Below are 19783 nucleotides of genomic sequence, written 5' to 3' on the forward strand. Positions count from 1 at the left end.
CTATAGTGAATCCGGACTGATCGAAGCCGGACTATGCGAGGTATTGCTGCACTTCGTTAAATATCCATCAGAACAAACAATCTGCGTGGCGTGTAGTCCGCAAGCGAACTATACCGACCGAGCGACCGCCGCTTGTCGGCGAAGTTAGTGCCATTCACTAAAAAATTCCGTGGCCTGTAGTCCGCAAGGGAACTATACCGACCGAGCGACCGCCGCTTGCCGGCGAAGTTAGTGCCAACTTTTGCCTATAGAAGGTGCCACGTGGTCAGCGCAATGGATCCCCACGGCCGTTAATCTCGGTTTTCTAGACCGGAGCCGCGATTTTCTTGAAATAGCTCCTCAGTTACCTTCACGAGGCTGAGTGAACCCCGTTCCAGATCCACTACTTCTCAGAAAATCCAGTAGCGCCGGGAATCGAGCCCGGGACCTCTGATTTTGTAGGCAGGAACTCTGCCCACTAGACCAATGAGGCGGTCAGTGCCATCCATCACATCGAAAAAAAAAGAGGGTCGAAGAAAATGTTTATGCCTTTTCTTATGTTAAATTATGCACTTCATGTTGTTTATTTATTTAACGTATTATACCCATATTTCTGTACTGGGACCTCAGAGCAAGTTGGCTTAAGCCGTAACGCTTGTCACTTGTATTCTGGAGGTATTCGGTTCGAATCTTAGTCTAGCTGGAGACTATCCTGAATGAGGATATTCGTGGCTTTCGACAGAAAAATTCCTGGAGAGTATCTTAAGTTAGGCCACGACCGCTTCCTTTCATATTCTTTCAAAAGTCATCATATTTCATCCGATCACTTACGCTTTACATTATATGCATGGTCTGAGCTAGCGAAAGCGTCGTTATATACACCACATTAATACATTTCACGGGCGGTCACGGTAGCGGCTGGTCTAAGGCATGCACTGTCTTCGCTCGCTCGGAAGCCGAGATCGTGGGTTCGAATCCCACTCAGGGCATGGATGTTTGCGTGCGTTTTTCTGTGTTTGTCTACAGGTAGAGGCCTTGCGACGAGCTGATCACTCGCCCAAGAAGTCCTACCGTATGTGTAAGATATAGAAAAACCGAAGTGAACTGAGAAGTTCATGGAGGTAGGCCTAGGCCCACTGGGGCTGTAGAGGCAAGGGGGAAAAAAAGGGAAATAAATTTCACAGTGCGCGGAATTTGAGGAGTATTATGAAGTTCCAGTCCAAGGGTCAATTAAAGTCCGGAATGTACTGAACCGACATAGTGCAAACCATCAATACCAGAATTGTTCAAATCCTTTCAGTAGTTTAGCAGATGAGACATGTGGACGCACATATACCACCTCCGCATTACACTTTCACTTTGTGTACTGCTGTAATTCATTCACTGATTCATTCATATTGCTGTTGCATAGGGCATCGCTTAACTGCAGTCATTTAATGTTAGACAGTTGGTAGGACTCTTTGGACGGGGGATCAGCCCGTCGCAAGGCCGATACCTGCGCAGGACAACACACAACAAAAGCAGACAAATATCCATGCTTCGAGCGGGACTCGAACCCACTACCCCAGTGCTCGGACGGGCGAAGACAGTGTACTCGTGTAAACGCCAAGAAAAATAAGTATTGACATACCGACAACCAGTCACGAAACGTCGTGTGGCCTACACTAAACACACTCCAATGCCACCTTTACTCTCGCTAGACTTGCTGTGCTTGCGTAACACAATTCGCTGTGTAGTATCGACCTGTCGCCTAGGGTTGCCGACCGCTGGCCGCAACGCAATTCAATCAATATCGGGCTCTCAAGTACTTTATTATTGTCCTCTTCCCATTGAATTTCGACCAGAAATCACGCAACCTATGAGACGGTCGGCTTAGGGCTCGTGTCATTCGTGACGAATGTGAACAAACATTTCTCAGGCAAGAGCACTAGCATCGCACCAACAGGTGAGCACGAGTGCAATGCGATTCTAAATTGTTGTCGAGGTTTCCGTGAATTCTAATTTTCAAACCGGAGAGAATACAATAAAACTGCTTACGAAATATGAAAGTGTAACTCAAAAAGTTGTATTTGGCAACTCGCCGCATTGATACCTAGGAGAAAATATGACGTCACGCCTCGAAATGGCGACTGTTCAATAGAAAGCAACGAGCGTACTTTGGTTTTTCGAAACGAAGTCCGTTATCAAAACGCAATGTCGTTACAGAACTCAATATGGAAAAGATTCGAATTCAGATAATGGTATCCGACGTTGGTTAAAGCAATTTCAAGAGACCGGCAGTGTTCCGCACTGAAAAGGAGCGGGAAGACCGAGCACTTCGCAGGGAAGATGTTCACCGACTCCAAGAAGCGTTTTCTCGAAGCCCACAAAAATCAACTACACGAACTTCTTTGCAGTCAGATATATCACAAACGACTGTCTGGAAGGTTGTTCATAACCAACTTCACCTCCATGTTTACACTTTCATATGCCGTAAGCAGTTTTGTTTTGTCTTTTCCTGTCTGAAAATTATAGGCCACGGAAAGCTCGACAATAATTGAGAATCATCGCCTAGCGTAGCGGTGGTTGGTTTATGATACTTTCCAGTAACAAACAAAAAACAAACTTCGTGGCTTGAGTCCGCAACCGAACTATACCGATCGAGCGACCGCCGCTTGTCGGCGAAGTTAGTGCCAACTTTTGCGGATAGAGGTGTTGCGTGGTCAGCGCAACGGATCCCCACGCTCGTTAATCTTGGTTTTCTAGACCGGAGCCGCTACTTCCTTCAAATAGCTGCTCAATTATCCTCACGAGGCTAAATGGACCCCGTTCCTCACCCATTACTTCTCAGAAAATCTGGTAGCGCGGGGAATCGAACCCCGACCTTTGGATCTGTAGGCAGGAACTCCGACCACTAGACCACAGAGGCGGTACATCGCTCCTACATCGCAAATTCGTGCATCCGTCTTGTTGTTATCATTTGCCGTAGGAAATTAGAGTGAACTGGATTGCTATGGACTCCAATAGCATAAAGCGAATAAACAGACAGCATGGTGACCAATAAAGCTAGTCTCCTTTCCTTAAAGACCGCAAAGAAAATACGCGAAATTTAACTTTAGGCATCCGACAGGAAGTTCTTCATGCGAAGCCTTGGCGAAGTATAAATGTTGTTACGGCGGAGCGTCTGAATATCGGAACAGACTGCACAGTTACCACCGGTAGGGCACAAAGAAGCCGGACGAAGACAACTAAGTAAAGCATCAGATATTTTTAGTGTTTCGAGGAAAGGAAAGAGAAAAATGTGGCCGATTTATAAGCTTGGAGAAGAGAGGGACACTGTGACGACAAGCTCACGTACGTGCTATCTGAAATTGAACCATCTGTACACAGTGCGTATGGCTGAAACTCGACTGCACAGTGGCAGGAATGTTCGCCAAGAATCAGGTCACCGATCATGCACTGGAATGCAGGGATTTGCGGATGAAATCATATCCAAACATATTCGCTTTGGTGTTGTCTCTCTCACTCAGGAGCCGGGATAGCTCAGTGGCTGCAGGGTAGACAGCAAAGGGGTCGGAGTTCGAGTTCCGGTAGGCAATGTTCCCTCTAAGCTGCGCGCGCGGCCGCGCAGCGGATGTCATAGTCCCGCGCAACAGTCTCAAGACTCCCGCGCATTTTATTGGCTTAGCATATAGTCAATTTGAAGCAATAAATATAAAATCGATAAAATTAAACTTTATTTTTGAGCTTATAAATTTAATAACCGTTACAGACCTTTTTCTAAAATTGCTTTCACTTCCATGGAAGATGGCGGGTTCGACTCCGGATGAGGTAATTTAATTTTTAAATTGATCTAATCCTTCCAGCAGCATTAAGGCTCTGGGGTTGACTCAGCCTCTAACAGAAATGAGTGCAAGGAATCTTCGTGGGTGTAAAGGGCGGCCAGCGTGTAAGGCTGACAACCTCACCGCCATCTGTGAGCCGACTGTCTAGAAAATGTGGGAGCCTCGACGTCTGACAACCCTATGGGCCTCCACGGCCTGTTACAGGGATAGTTTTCCTTTTTATCCCCAACCCTCGGTTGCTGCTCACAAGCACCACGGCTTGCGCACTCACATACCCGGCGTAGAGGGAATGCTGCTGTTAGGGGAATAACTTCTCTTCCCTCCACGTCGTCCTGACCAGTTCTAGGGTTCACCCAGCCTCCTATCCAATGGGTACGGGGGGCTCTTTCCCTGGAGGTATAGCGGCCGGGGAGTGAAGCTGACCATTCACATCCAACCAGTGCCAAGGTCAAGAATACGTGGATCTATATATGCACTCCCCATACGTCTTCAAGGCGTAGTGCTTAAATAGTTAAGAAGAGGGACGTTACATATTCACTGCCGTTTTCAGATAAAACACAGTCGGGTGAGGGTCCCCTTCTGAAAATCACTGCAACCCTACGTACTGGAATATGTTCATGCCGTTGACGTACACAACAGTCGGGGCACTGTAAGTCAGGATCGGGTTCAGTTGGCTGTATGGTCACGATTCTACACGCCTGAGGCCGACGGCTATCCTCAGCTTTGAGGTGGGGATAAGAGGACGGAGCGTGAAATTATCCAGTATTGAGCTTTGCAATGCGTGGAGCTTAACTTTCACTGCTCCGTACGCCTTAATGTTGTGATGCTGAAACACAGGAATAGCCTTACTGTTAAACAGGGCGGGATGGTGTTTGTATAAAAAAGTCAATTAAAAACCAGAAGACAGACCTGGAGTTCTCTATGATTTGTGAGTACTTTGGGCGGGAGCGGCTGCTGTTCTTTGAAAACTTACGACCGGAGTTACGAGTAAATGTTTGTGTTAAAGACATCAGAAACCTCTTCAGTTACACAGCCTCTCTTTCCTCTTCTTGATCCCGTGAAAGCGCTTGGAGCCTCGACCGACGGGGCTTGACCGCGCCTCATCATTAGAGATCAAGTGACTGAAAGTCCTCCCCCCCGCCCCCCGTTCCCCCACTCACATAAACACCGCCGAGCAATTTTCGGAATCTAACATACTGTTGCCCTTCGCCAGATATGAAGAGGATGATCAAGTCAAGGCGATGGGCATGTCATGTAGTACATATGGGGGTAAAGGAAGAATGCATATAGAGTCTTGGTGGTAAAGCCAGAACGCAAAAGATCACTAGGAGGACCAAGACGTATGTGGTAGGACAATAAAGTATATTTTAGAGATATAGGATCAGGTGGTATGGACTGGATTCATCTGGCTCAGGATATGGACCAGAGGAGAGCTCTTGTGAACACGGTAATGAACCATTGGCTCCCATAACATTTTGGGAAATTCTTGAGTAGCTGAGCGACTGGTGGCTTCGCAAGGACTCAGATCCATGGAAATAGTTAGTTAGTTAGTTAGCTTCACTGATTCTTACGCTACTAAACAACAGTGGATAAGCCACAGATTTCACGTTGCGTCAATGCAATGGGAGTAGTCGAACTGAATTAGCAGGTAGTCGAGAGGAGTCGTGGCCAATTTAAAGGCACACTCCCAGTGATTTCCTGTCTTGTCGGATGTGAAGCCGGTGGCTTGGTGCATATGCACCGAACTACACGGCAACACATCCCAAAGACAGTTAGGCTTAATCTTCACAGTTACCGCCGTAAGATTGCTGAAGCGGTCAGTCGCTGGCTTCCCACCGCGGCGGCCCGGGTTCGATTCCGGGTCTCGTCAAGTGGGATTTGTGGTGGACAAAGTGGCGCTGGGGCAGGTTTTATCCGAGTACTTCGGTTTCCCTTGCTAATTTTCATTCCACCAATTGCTCCACAATCACCCTCACCTATCATCTGGGGCTGGTACAATAGGCCAGAAGTGGCCGCAGTACAAGGAACTTAGTCCCCCCCCCACTAGCAATAAAAAAATAATACCGTCGTAAGAAATTCAAATCTCACAGTCTCAAAATTCCACTGGAAATACTAAGGAAAATCATAAATATCCACATGCAGACGAAGCGAAAATGGTGTTAGCAATCACGTGATGAAGCAAATCTGAGCTGGAGATCCCCATCACAAAATATTATTTCGGAAAACGCAACCGAGTATGGCGGAGGGCTATGAAATATGGGGTTCTAGTGGTGACTACCGACAGTATCATCTTCTGGAATGCTGCGGCATATCTTCTTGTAGAGTTTTAACGACCTTTCGGAGGAACATACTGAGCAAGAAAACACTTGTTGCTTGCTTCCTCCGCTTAATTTTCGACCCGGAATATGGAAGCAGTACTTCCCTTCGCAATAACGTCGGTAAACACACACACAAAAAAAGTAAAGGTATCCCTGTAACAGGCCGTGAAGGTCCATGAGGTTGTGAGACGTCGAGGCTCCCACATTTTACAAAAATCGGCTGACAGATGGTGGTGAAGCTGTCAGCCTTACACGCCGGCCGCCCTTTATTCCCCAGGAAGATTCCTGGTACTCATTTCTGTTAGACTCTGAGTCGAGCCTTGGGCCATGGTGGGGTTGGAAGGATTAGATCAATTGAAAAATCGAGTGGCCTCGTCGGGAATCGAACCCGCAACTTTCCGGATTGTAGCTAAGCTACCTAAAAATAACAAATTATGGATTTTATGTCGATTCTGCGTATGAAATTCTGAACCGACATATTCCAAGTAAGACGCATGCATCAAAGCTGGGCTCAGTTTGCTTGTTCTCCTACACCTCTAAACGCGAATCAGCGCTGTGTTCCACAGCGCACTGCATCGAGGAGAACTGTTACGTATCTCTTGACAGCTGCAATGCTGATTTGTGGCAAGCGGACGTCAGCGAGGAGATGGACCCAACACAACAGATGCACGCCCCCTGCCATATCATAAACAAGAGAACTGTTATCAATACTATTTTGCGTCAGTGACGACACAGTACACGTGTACAGCACACGTGCCTACATTTCATATTTGTTTGTTAAGTGATATTTATTACGGAGCCTGCCGGGGATAGTCCAGATGTCACGGCGTAATATTAAGAAGATCTGCTTGCTTTCAGAGTCAATAATTTTGTTACTTGACGTTAACATTTCAGTATACTCTCGAATCCACAGGCTTTCAAGGGAAAAAATATTGTGACATGTCCGCTGAAATCCGGACTAGTATAATCAGATAAGACGCCCGTTGCTAGGCAATGGCTCTGTAAACACGTTTCCGCTGCAACAGCGTCTGATCTAACAGTGGAGGAATTGTTGGAGAATAGACAGCAACAATAAAGAAGCCATGGAGACGGTGTCTTCTGTACAGCCCGCCCCGAGGCTATACACCGGGGACCCAAACGGATCTCGAATACCTCCACAGTAGCCCTGCGAGTCGTTGGAGGCGACGAAATGGGAACCCAGTGCCTCTGGGCCACCCTGTCCCTCCAGGCTGGGGGAGTCTCGAAGCTGAGACAGTATAAAACCGTCATTAGTCCCGCGGGACTCGGACCCGAGAATGACTGTGCTGGTGAGGCCAGAAACTGTAAACAACAGACCCCTCCACTCGCCAAAGAGAGCGTCCCACTTCAAGAAACCCGCAGCTGTCTGACAGTAATAAAAATCCGGCCTTGGGCCACAGATACGTGCTTGACACCAAGACAGACTGGCCGACTGACCGTCAGTCGTTAAGATAACATTCACCTTAGCTTTGACTCTGAGTTAGCAGTCTTGGTTGTGAGCAAATCTTGTGACAGATAAGTGGTAGCCAGTGTCGGCCAGACGCGGCTAGGAGTCAATGGCCAGGGGTTGCGACCATGAGGAGCAATGAGACATTAGGCAGCCCGTAAGGACGTGAAACAGATGCCAAGGAATCTACGGTATTGAGAGCCGTCACCAAGCAACGACTTGTAAGGACGCAGCCGACTGAGAAGACTTAATGCATGACGTAGTGAAGTGTAAAGTGCGTAAATAAGCGAAACAGCTAGTTTCGAGTTTCAAGAGTCCAGTTACCCAGTTTCCAATCCAACCCCCGTGTCTAGTCACAAAACACTTGGAAATATATAAATACCCTCGGTCATATTCTTCCAACGATGATAAATCTAAATCTATAACTAACTAACACTATGCCATGAAGGCCTATGGATATACAGATCCGCATTTTCTTGACCTGGGTACTAGCTGGAAGTGAGTGGTCAGCTTCACGCCCCGACCGCTTTACTCCCGGTACCCATTGGATACGAGGTTGGGTAGACACCAAAGCCGGTTTGGACGACGTCCCTACCGGGACTCGAACTCCGATCTCTCGGTCGTCCAGCCCATAGCCAGTCGCTATACCGACTGGCTACTCCGGCTCCTTCAAAACTGGTAATGCAGTATTAAATACAATCCTACTTGCAGATGATCGGGCTACTTTCACTGAATCAGAAGACGAGCTTCTAAGACAAGCATCGGACTCGAAAACATGGAAAACGGCTTTAACGTGGGAATTTCAAGAGCTACAAAAATTTCAACGGGAAATGCCACACAAGATGTAAAACAACGATAGACAGCACAGCAATAATATATAAATTTCTGATTATTTGAGTTTTAATGCATCATACTGCCTGAGAGAAGATGTAAACTTTAAAGTAATTAAATTTCAGAGATTGTGTGGAATGAGATAAAGAACGTTAACAGAAACAAAAACCTTACAAAGGACAAGGCAGCAGCAGTGCCTGTGCTGACTTCACGTACACACGCGAAAACTGGCCAATAAATCTTTCAGGAAAAGTAAAGTTGTCCATGTGCTTAGCTAATTAAGCATTACCCCCTTTTCTTGACATCGGTACTAGTTCGAGATGAGCGGTCAGCTTCACGTCCCAGCTGCTTTAATCCCGGGAAAAAAGCCCCTGGCTCCCATTGGATAGGAGGTTGGGTGGGCCCCAGAGCCGGTATGGACATGCAGAAAAGAAAATTATTGTCGCCACCGGGACTCGAACTCCGACCCGTTGGTCGTCCAGCCCGTAGCCAGTGTCTATACAGACTGTGCTATCTCGGATCCTATTAATCTTTCAGACAAAAGGATAATAGAGTCAGCCGAAATGAGGTTCTTACATCCGGTAACTGCATACACTTTCCTGCATCAGGAACGAAGTATAGACATATGTTCTGTAGGACACTTCGCTGAGGCACCACGCTACAAGCCGGAAGGTCGTGAGTTCGATTCTCATTGCGGTCATTGGATTCATCATTTGACCTAATCCTTCCAGCCGCATTATTGCCCGGAGGTCGACTCAGCCTCTACCAGAAATGAGTACCAGCAATCTTCCTGGGGAGTAAAGAGCGGCCGACGCATAAAGCTGACAATCTCACCGCCATCTATGAGCCGACTGTCTACAAAATGTGGGAGCCTCAACGTCTCGCAACCCTACGGGCCTCCATGGCCTGCTACACGGATGGCTTTACCTTCTTTTCTGTTTTGTTTCCTCCTTTTCTTCATTTCCTCGCGCGGTCTGGGGCACAAAGCGTTTCCGTCAGCTCAAAGACTGGGATCATGGGTTCGAGTTCCACTCAAGGCATGAATGGCCTGTCTACGTTAATTTTGTGTTTGTGTCGTTCTGTGTAATTAATGACTTTGCGACGGGCTGATCGCCTATCCAAGAAGTCCTATCAACTGTGTAAGATTCATAATTTCAGGATCAATTCTGAATGGGAACAGGGCAGAGAGCCTAATCCGTCAAGGAAGAAGAAGAAAAAATATATAAATTACGAAGTTCAGTACATAATATTTTACATTACCTACTCGTCTCTCTCATACGCAGTATCTGTATTTGATCTTTGATTTGAAATAATTTGAAATGCTTTTCACCAGGGTTTTCTTGTTTCGCCTCCATTAAAAACAAATTTAGACCTTTGTTGCTATAGACCAGGCATGTCCAACGCGTCGATCGCGGGACGATTTTTGGTCGATCTCATAGGCCTATAAGGAAATTATACGCGAAAAGCATGTAAATTCACTTGTAATATAATAAGATTATATACCGATTTTGAAGGGAAAATACGTGTTAAAGTAGTCTGTACTTTCAATGTGTGTTGCTTTTACAACAAACATCATGTGTCGTGTTATTTTTACAAATATTTTTGCTTAAAGCGACGTACGACGATAGGAGGGGGTGGTAGATCACTGGCAGTTTTGACACTAAAAAGTCGATTAAAACCCGTTTGAAGTTGGACATGCCTGCTATAAACAAATGAAGCGACATTCTTTAACCATAAATAAAAAAGGAATTCAAAACCAGAAATAAGCATAACACGATGTCAATCTTCTCGAAGAAGAAAACAAAAATAAGATGTTCCTCTCGACATAAAAAAACAAAACAGAATTTACTATTAAATGATATATAAGACTTTCTCAAGTTATCTTCTTCGTGATCATCCTTAGTTCCACCTATTTGTTCTTACGAACCATAAAGCGCGTCGCCTAAAATCATTACAGACTGGGTGGAGTAGTTTAGGACGGGGGAAATTGTAGCCTCCCTTCGACCTCGATTTCTTCACGATTCGATAGGCGTACTTTCTTGCCACTTTAATCCTTAAGGCACCAACTGAAGACAATATACTGCCCAATACTAGTTATATAGCTGACTATACTATATACTACCTGACTATACTATATACTAGCTATATACTAGCCGACTATACTATATACTAGCTGACTACACTATATACTAGCTGACTATACTATATACTAGCCGACTATACTATATACAGGCTATATACTTGCTGACTATACTATATACTAGCTATATACTAGCCGACTATACTATATACTAGCTGACTACACTATATACTAGCTATATACTAGCTGGCTATACTATATACTAGCTATATACTAGCTGACTATACTAATGGCGACGTACGCGAGATATGCTGCACTTATCCCAACATTACGTAAGTATAAGTCATAAAACTGCCACTACACATAAATGCGATAACGCGCGTGATAAGTGCTGATGACGTAACAATACTGACATGTACGCTGAAGTTCCAGACATCACCCTCTCTCTGAATCAAAAATACTGTGCACAAATGTTCCACCTCGTGTCATCATCACCATCTGAATCTGATGATACATTGGGGAGAGTACCGACACCAGTACGTAACTTCCAAACAAAATCCAAATGTCGTACTTACTGAATACATAATGATAACAAATGCTGGCTGTACAGCAGAAATCTATAATAATGAAACTGGCTTATGTATCAACAAAAGAAAGGCGCAACAGATCACTGTGGTCGCGGTGCAAGGGTCAAGAAGGCCCAAGCTTATACATACATCAACAAAAGAAATGTAAATTCGGAATTGAAACTTGATGTTACAAAGGGAAACGTACTATAATATTAAAGTTTATTCAGTATTACATGCTTTTTTCGAAATTAATGGAATTCGTAATTACTAAGGACAAAATAAAATGTTCTGGCACAATCGCATTTTCGTTTCCTTGGTCCAAGTTCATACACGTACCAATATACATGCATAATAAAATAACAAACGTAGGTCATGTGTTAATTAAATTAAATTAAAATCACATAATTTGAAACGGTTTAGGTACTTTTCCTCGCCTTTGTGTCTATTCGTTCACGGTGATATTGCAGTATGTAAGTCAATGTTTTGCCAATTTAGCATGTGGTAGGGGAGAGCACAATCTAAATTCTGCACTTCTCAGTGACAAAATTCATCAGAATTACTTTAGATCACATACACACGACACAAGACATTTCACCTGGCCTACGTTAATGGCGGACACAGTTACTTTCAGTGACCGTTTGCATGCGAGAACAAATAGGCTAATAACAGATTCGAATATATTATTTCGCCATTCAACAGCGATTTAATAAGGACTATATATCCTCATTTTAGGACCTGTGAAAACGAAGTCCTGAGACATACATGTTTTCTCGAATTAATCAAAAACAATTTGTCTCTTAAATAGTTACTAGATTTAGAGATATTAGGTTTTCGGACTTTATCCATCGTCCTAGTTTTAAGATAACTAAGAAAAACTGGATCTGTTTCCGTCCTGGATTGAGGCTAGCTCTTTCTAAGGGACCCAACAGAATAGGTGTTTTCCCTCACCTGAGGAGGGAAACAGATCCAGTTTCCGAAACGTCGTGTTTTTCTTAGTTATCTTAAAACCAGGACGATGGATAAAGTCCGAAAACCCAATATCTCTGTGTGTTATACACCATCGTCAGAATCCTATAGTAACTACTAGTTACTTGATTCCCAACACAGATGAAGGAACGAATATAAACGGTCATTACAGGTATAAACGATTAAAAAATCTGTCTAGGAAAATCAGGTTTGAAACTGTAACATTCTGACACCTATTCTGTTCGCGCCTATGCTACAGCGCTGGTGTTATGCTTAACCAATCAAATCATAATTTCTATCAAAACAAACATCACACTGCACAGACTGATACAGATCTGATGTTAGGTATAACAAATCAAACCATGAAGTTTGCCATAACTTCACACTGCACAGACTGACACAGATCTGTCGTTAGGTATAACAAATCAAACTAAGTTTGCCATAACTTCACACTGCACAGACTGATACAGATCTGGTGTTAGGTTTAACAAATCAAACCATGAAGTTTGCCATAACATCACACTGCACAGACTGACACAGATCTGGTGTTAGGTATAACAAATCAAACCATGAAGTTTGCCATAACATCACACTGCACAGACTGACACATATCTGATGTTAGGTTTAACAAATCAAACCATGAAGTTTGCCATAACATCACACTGCACAGACTGACACAGATCTGGTGTTAGGTATAACAAATCAAACCATGATGTTTGCCATAACNTATAACAAATCAAACCATGATTATTATCGATATAAATATCACACTGCACAGGCTAAAGTAGAATAACGACATGATAATAAGATTCAGAAAACATGAAAATTTACTTATAAATCAAGTGGTTTCGAAAAGGATTCATTCTGCTCCAAGTACAATATTTCATTTGAAACTAAAATTTTTGTGGGCGCACCGATACAGGGGTACATAGTTGTTCTGTAGGAAACAGACTCTAGCAGTAACGCCCATCTGTGATGCATATTTCACCATTGGCAGTATGATTATTTCCCCCTTCTTGAAATCCTAAGCTAATGTGAAACTACTTTGCTAGGAGTGGAAGCGGGCACACGACTGTATAAAAACACGCAAACTCACAAGCAAGACCTCTCCACTGCGTCCTCGTGGCGCGACTGATGCAGCCTGCTAGCGGAGGCATGATCGATTCCATCTAAATTCGTTCCATATCGACTATTTCCGCCCTGCGTGCAGCAGAATAGTCCGATATTCGACCCCACATGTTAGTTCAATTTCTGAGTCCGACTCTAAAACTCTTATTCAGGTTAGTGTAGTTCGAAACCGGGGTTTGAAAACCTCAAGTCATATATATATATATATATATATATACATACGCCTCAATTAAACCATTCGCGCCCAGAACCTTCGTTGGAAATTAAATTGGCAGGGTTCACACTATCATATAAAAAGAGGTAAAGCTATCCCTGTATCAAGCTGTGAATGTTCATAGGGTTGTGAGACGTCGAGGCTCCCACATTTTCTAGACAATCGGATCATAGATGGCGGTAATGTTATTAGTATTACGCGCCGCCCGCCCTTTACCCCCAGGAATATTCCTGGTACTCATTTATGATACAGGCTGAGTCGACCCCAGGGCCACAGTGTGGCTGGAAGTATTAGGTACATTGAAAAAAATCCACATCATCGGGTACTCGAACCCGCGACCTTCCGGCTTGTACAAAGTATATCATGGCCCGAATTAAGAGACCCACATCTTGAAACCAATATAGCAGGAAACCTAGGTCTCCAACTACAAGGTTCAAATTCGATAGTTCTAAGACCAAATCTTTACTCCGAATACGCACTATACGGCTGAACTGAGAGGTTCGCAGTTCGAAACAAGAGAGATGGTAAGTCAAGCCTGAGATTCAGAGCAGGATTAGAAGATGGTGTAATTTTTGCAGTCTTCAAATTTATATGCCTAAATTCCAAAATCAGACAGGCTAGAAAAGTCTTGTGCTTCATTTCAGCTACTCAGAATGAAGTGGGACAGACAGCGCAATTTCAAGCCTCAGATTCAGAATTCGAAGGTTTGAGATCAGAATAAAAGGAAAGTTCTCAATTAGGCTGATAGAGCGTCAGTTAAGTGGTCAGCTTCACGGACCGGGTAGAGAGTCCCTTGGTACCCACTAGGAAAGTGACTGAGCGGGTCTCACAGACGGTCCAGACGTGACGAAGAGAAAAATTCCGTCCCACCACAAAGAAATCACTTTAGTGATTGAGCTATCCCGGCTCATGGCGTCTCGCGTTAAGAATGTATAAAGTTGCAGGTCAGAAACGAAACGTCCACGTGCGTCAGGCCATCGGTCACGCGACAGTGTGAATGTTACTACTGTGAACCTAGGCTACGAGCCCGGGGGGTAAACTGAACGCTGACACAGCCGGTGGGAACAGTATTCGGCGCTGCTCCCTTTATCGACCGCCTCTCGCGCATGCCCTGTTGGAAGGATGCTTACGTGCTAGTCTGCACATTCACAATGGAGGTCCTTGGTTCGAAACATGAGAAAATGTCGACTTTACGTAAATTTTATCATTAAAATTAATCATGCTCAGTGTGAGAAGTCAGTTTGAGGGGAATATGTAAAAATCTGGAGCTTTCAATACTTTCAACATTATCCAGTACTAAGCCGAAGTACACTTTTTCCTACTTCAGGCTTGAGCGAACTTAAAAAAAAAGTACTGTCAGCTCTTGAAGAGCTCTTTCTTCTGGGACATAAGGCCGTGTAGCCCGCTGAAAGACAAAAGACGTTTCGGAGAATCATTCGCCTCCATTTTCAGGGTCGAATAATTAACCAAGCAAGAAACCTGAACGAGGCAGAAGCAAGGGAAGCCTGAAAATGGAGGTAACGGGTTCCTCCGAAACATCAGTTAACTTTCAACCGTCACTGCCAGAACCTCAAATCCTACTATCAATTCTTACGTTACTTAGCGATATCTGTTCATCTACATGTCTCGTATGGTCTAATGAAAGGGTGGTTATGAATGATAAAATGCAAGGAATGTGAAAGGAAGAGCGGCACAGAGTAAAATTATGAAGCTGAAAATACTGGATTGTCAGGCTGAGATTCGAACCCGGAGGCTTCTAAATAAAAAGCAGGAGTGTTATGTACTCGACATAAACATTTTTCTGTTCGTTCGCCTCTGTGGTCTAGTGGTCAGCGTTCTTGGCTACAGATCCAGAGGTCCGGGTTCGATTCCCGGAGCTACCAGATTTTTTTCTGAGAAGTAGTGGGTCTGGAACGGGGTCCACTCGGCCTTGTGACGATAATTGAGGAGCTATTTCAAGGAAATAGCGGCTCCGGTCTATAAACCCGAAATTAACGGCCGTGGGGATTCGTTGCGCTGACCACGCCACACCTCTATCTGCAAAAGTTGGCACTAAACTTCGCCGACAAACGACGGTAGCTCGGTCGGTATAGTTTGCTTGCGGACTAAAATGACGGAGTTTGTTTGTTTTTCGCATATACATATAAGAAATAATGTACAAAATAATAGACCTAAATAGACACTGCATTGTTGCTATGCAAAATACCGACACAACTTCCATTCATCGCCCCAGATGCCGTTTGCTTTCCTTAATAATATCACGATACACAAGTACAGTGGATAAACCGTTAAGCAGCACAGAAAATCTGTTACAGCATTCAGTGTTAATTAAGAGTCGGTCATTGCAGAGTCGAAGTGACTTTAAGTCTTAGCGCCAAGCCCCTTGATGCTCACGACCAGATATTTCTCTTTTGAAACTGAACCCTTGATACCATAGTCCTTATGCAACATCCTCTCTTACGTGAGGACGGTGTTGGCTGTTATGAATAGGCTTGGAATTTGTCAAGTGTAAGTATCGTACATATAGCATGTTATTGAGAAGTCTTCCTTGTGCATTATATACAAGTCTTCTGTCAGTCCAGACTTAGCAAAGCACTTGCATTCTGCTACAACGGCAGCTTATTCCCGTGCTGGCTGAAATTCCTGCTGGTCGTCGCCAGCACAGTGAATCTTGGTTTCGAGTCCCATGGGATTCATGACCATATTTTATCGGCTGACGGCTCTGGGAGCCTTCAGGCTCTACCGGTTTCTTAATATAAATGCAAGGAAATTAAATAAACACTTCTCTCCCTTTGGCGGTGGGACTACATTAAATAATGTTACCACATATATGATAACAATCATCCCAAGTATTACGCATATTAATCGGTAACACACGCACCCTAGCAACGACCTCGTTGTTACGACCCCGGTCTGTCGGTCGGTCATATCGCTGCTGGCCCTAGGCAGCACAGTTATTCTTGGCTTCAGGTCTCGTTGAGGTATATGACCTAGACTTTTGTTACGGTCCCACTGTTACGACACAATTTTTACCACCATTCAATCGATTTTCTGATGAAATAGCAGGAAAATATGCTGGCCTGTATTTGAACTCGTGCCCCCAGCAGCAAATTTAAGGTCTCCTGGGCAAAATGCAAGCGTGTAAGAAACAATATTTGTAACAAATCTAGCGACCGCAGGAGTTACGTTACATTGGGGGTTTTCGCCGTATCGTAGCAACGACCTCATTATTCCCCCTACCCCAAGTCTTTCTTACAGAGGAAATAAAATAGTTTCGATTCGACCCCATGCACATGGTCAAGTGCTTAAAGCCTCCTTAGAAAGATCCTCTGCTATCTGCTAGAAGTGGTCGAAATAAGTGGAACGGTGTGCAAATCAAGAAGAAGTGAAACATAAACACTCTTTTTATATAGACACAGCCATACGCTCTTGGGTGAGGAAGCGCCTAATTTGCTTTAACCCACAAAGGGCAGATGTGACCGCGCGTACCACCTGCTTCAATCTTAAAAATCCTTGTATTCTGCCACAGTACATTTATGCGGTTCGTGAGAATTTCAGAATCGATTAGTTCCCTAAATAGTATATAATGCTGCATATCTGTAATGTAGACGGTGTGTTTTCTGACATAATCCTGATTTTTAAATATTTTTAGAAGAATTCTAATGGCTTTGCTACATGTTTTCGGCAACTACAGATTACATTAACAGATGCCTTTCGTGTTAATTTATGTGTAATTTATAGTATATGAAGTTTTTCAGAGAAAACCTCAATTTTAGTTTGTTTTTTTTTTCCATTGGCGCTAAAGCCCTCATTTTTGGCCTAGGCCTACCTCCATGAAACTCTCCGTTTCACTTCGGTTTTACTAGACCTTAGACATACGGTAGGACTCCTTGGGCGGGTGATCAGCTCGTCGCAAGGCCTCTACCTGTATACAAACACAGAAAAACGCACACAAACATCCATGCCCTGAGTGGGATTCGAACCCACGATCCCGGCTTCCGAGCGAGCGAAGACAGTACATGCCTTAGGCCGCTAGGCTACCATAACCTGCCAACTTTAGTTTAGGGTCTATATTTATATCTTAAAACATATAAAAGTAGTTCTTGCAGATTTATTTCAGTCTACTTTCCACCAGAAAATTACTTTCAACACGGTTCATCATTCATAGCTATCAAACGGAAAAGGAAATAAAGGTTTCGCGCGGTCGCCATGTTGTTCTTTAAATTCTATATCTTAATAAAAGCTGTAAATTTCGACGAAGCATCGTCATGATGTATTCTAAACATGCTGCTAACAATTACACCATATGTCACCTATGGCATGCGGGCATGCTTTCCTCAGTCACGTTCAGCCCCCTACGCACATCTCCTAAAACAAAATGTGTTCACACCGTCTAAAACAATCGAAAGACAGCCAACAGTCAGGAGTAGCATGCTGAAAACATGAAGAACAGAACGCTGTAATACCGACCAAAGAAAGTACTTGTTTACAGAGTGGACCAGAAGATGGAAGCACGTCCAGTCTGTGCTACTGCCATCTTTAGGTCCATTTAGACACTGTCACCACACTGGGCGGGAACAAGAACAGCTGACTGTAAACCGCATAGCGTGGTTGCCAAACAATATCCTCACGCTCCAATGCAGGCATGATCTCAATACATAATAGTAATCGCTGTTATTGCGTAACCCTAGCAACGCGATATTATCCTCAGTGAAAACATTGATTGTCAGCAGTTAACAGCTGCTTAATTTTAAAGGCATCAAGTTGCATATACAGTGTGTGCGCGTGAATACGTGCGTAGGATGGCGCAATAACATTTACAAGATTCCAGCTTGATTAGAAATCTTTCTTCAGTCACAGCAGTCTTTGTCTGTCATACACAAATATACTTATTGTGCTCTGCTGTTTAAAATAAAACATTTATTCAAACGAAGTGTATTTACTTACTTACTTACTTATGGAGCTGAGCCCTTCTTGAGAAGCCAAATCTGCAGCTACTCAAGAATTTCCCAGCATTTTATGGAACCCGAAAGTTCATTGCCGTGTTCACAAAAGCCCTCCACTGGTCCCTATCTTGAGCCAGATCAATCCAATCCATCCCATCCCATCCTATCTCTCTAAAATCCATTCTAATATTGCCCATCCACCTACGTCTTGGTCTTCCCAGTGGTTTCCTTCTGGCTTTCCCATCAATATCCTATGTGCATTCCTCTTCTCCCACATTCGTGCTACATGCCCTGACCACCTCATCCTCCTTGACTTGATCATTCTAATTATACTTGGAGAAGCATACAAGTTACGAAGCTCCCCATTATGCAGTTTTCTCCAACCTCCAGTCACTTCATCCCTCTTCGGTCCAAATATTCTCCTCAATACCCTGTTCTCAAACACCCTCAGTCTATGTTCCTCCCTTAATGTCAGAGACCAAGTTTCACACCCATACAGAACCATTATTTATATTTTTATTTTTATTTTAGCTTCGGTCGTTTATCCAAAGGATCCGCCCAGGTCCGAGGCTTTGTGTTCATTTTCGTAACAAGGTTATTTTTTAAGGTGAGGAGTTGTTAGCCCCACCCCCACCCACCCCAGCTGGAGGACCACCCGTTGTCGGCTGTCTGCGACTGCTTGTTCAATCTATTCGCAGCTTCCCTCCATATCTAGAAGCCCTCTCCTCCATCCGCAACCTGAGGACGCGCCATGCCGTGGTGACAGGGACCCACCTAACATGGTTAATCGAAGTGTACGGGATTTCATTTTAGTATAGTGGAGAATGCCTGGCCTAATCTTCACTAGGCTACATTAGCTACCCTAGATTTCGCGTGACCGCCATATTGATAGTTTACGTTCCACAATCTAAAACACGTCATAAAAATTACACACGTTTTCAAACACTTCTTACCACACAACATTTCATATATAAGTGGCATTAGTGTAGGTCCCACTTCAGTAGTTCGCATGGCCGTCACGTTAATATTACTGATGGTAAACGATTAGATCACAAAGGTAAGATAACTTTCAATGGCATTATGACTATTCCAGTTTCATGGATATGTTCACGTGACCACCTACAAACCAGCAATTCCTAAAATTAAAATTGTGGCTATACACTTTTGCTTTCATTTATGGGCAAAAATTGACGTACGTTGATGCATTCTTAGGTAATTTATTGATCATGCTGTAACTGAAAGAGGTCATACAGCGCCGAACATATCCATGAACGATGAGTATGTAAGGGTTAAGTAGGAACCAGCACTGTCCTATTTCAAAGCGGTATTTACTTTTCGCTAAATACAGTACAGCTAAACATTATACGTAATAATTCGTTTAGTGAGGGGTGGAGTCCAGCTGGGTCCACTCGGCACGGCGGCCACTGATTGGCCTATTGTACCTGCCCCGGGTGATTATGATG

The 19783-nt window shown here is 44.0% G+C and overlaps 1 protein-coding gene across 4 annotated transcripts in view; it reads right to left on the reverse strand.

The window, feature by feature from the left end:
* Nucleotides 1-19783, reverse strand: part of LOC111862597 (5'-AMP-activated protein kinase subunit gamma-2) — a 469740-nt gene that overhangs the window by 283707 nt on the left and 166250 nt on the right. The window contains exon 1 of one of the 4 annotated variants that reach the window (XM_023848135.2): nucleotides 13129-13164. The exons of 2 other annotated variants lie outside the window; for them this stretch is intronic. The gene's annotated coding sequence lies outside the window, so the exon portion shown is untranslated. Of the gene's footprint in view, nucleotides 1-13128; nucleotides 13165-19783 lie in introns of those variants that run through there. One more of the 4 variants, XM_023848147.2, reaches the window with a different exon arrangement.

The sequence above is a fragment of the Cryptotermes secundus genome, unplaced genomic scaffold (genome assembly GCF_002891405.2).
Source record: "Cryptotermes secundus unplaced genomic scaffold, Csec_1.0 scaffold1031, whole genome shotgun sequence".
Classification (NCBI taxonomy): domain Eukaryota; kingdom Metazoa; phylum Arthropoda; class Insecta; order Blattodea; family Kalotermitidae; genus Cryptotermes; species Cryptotermes secundus.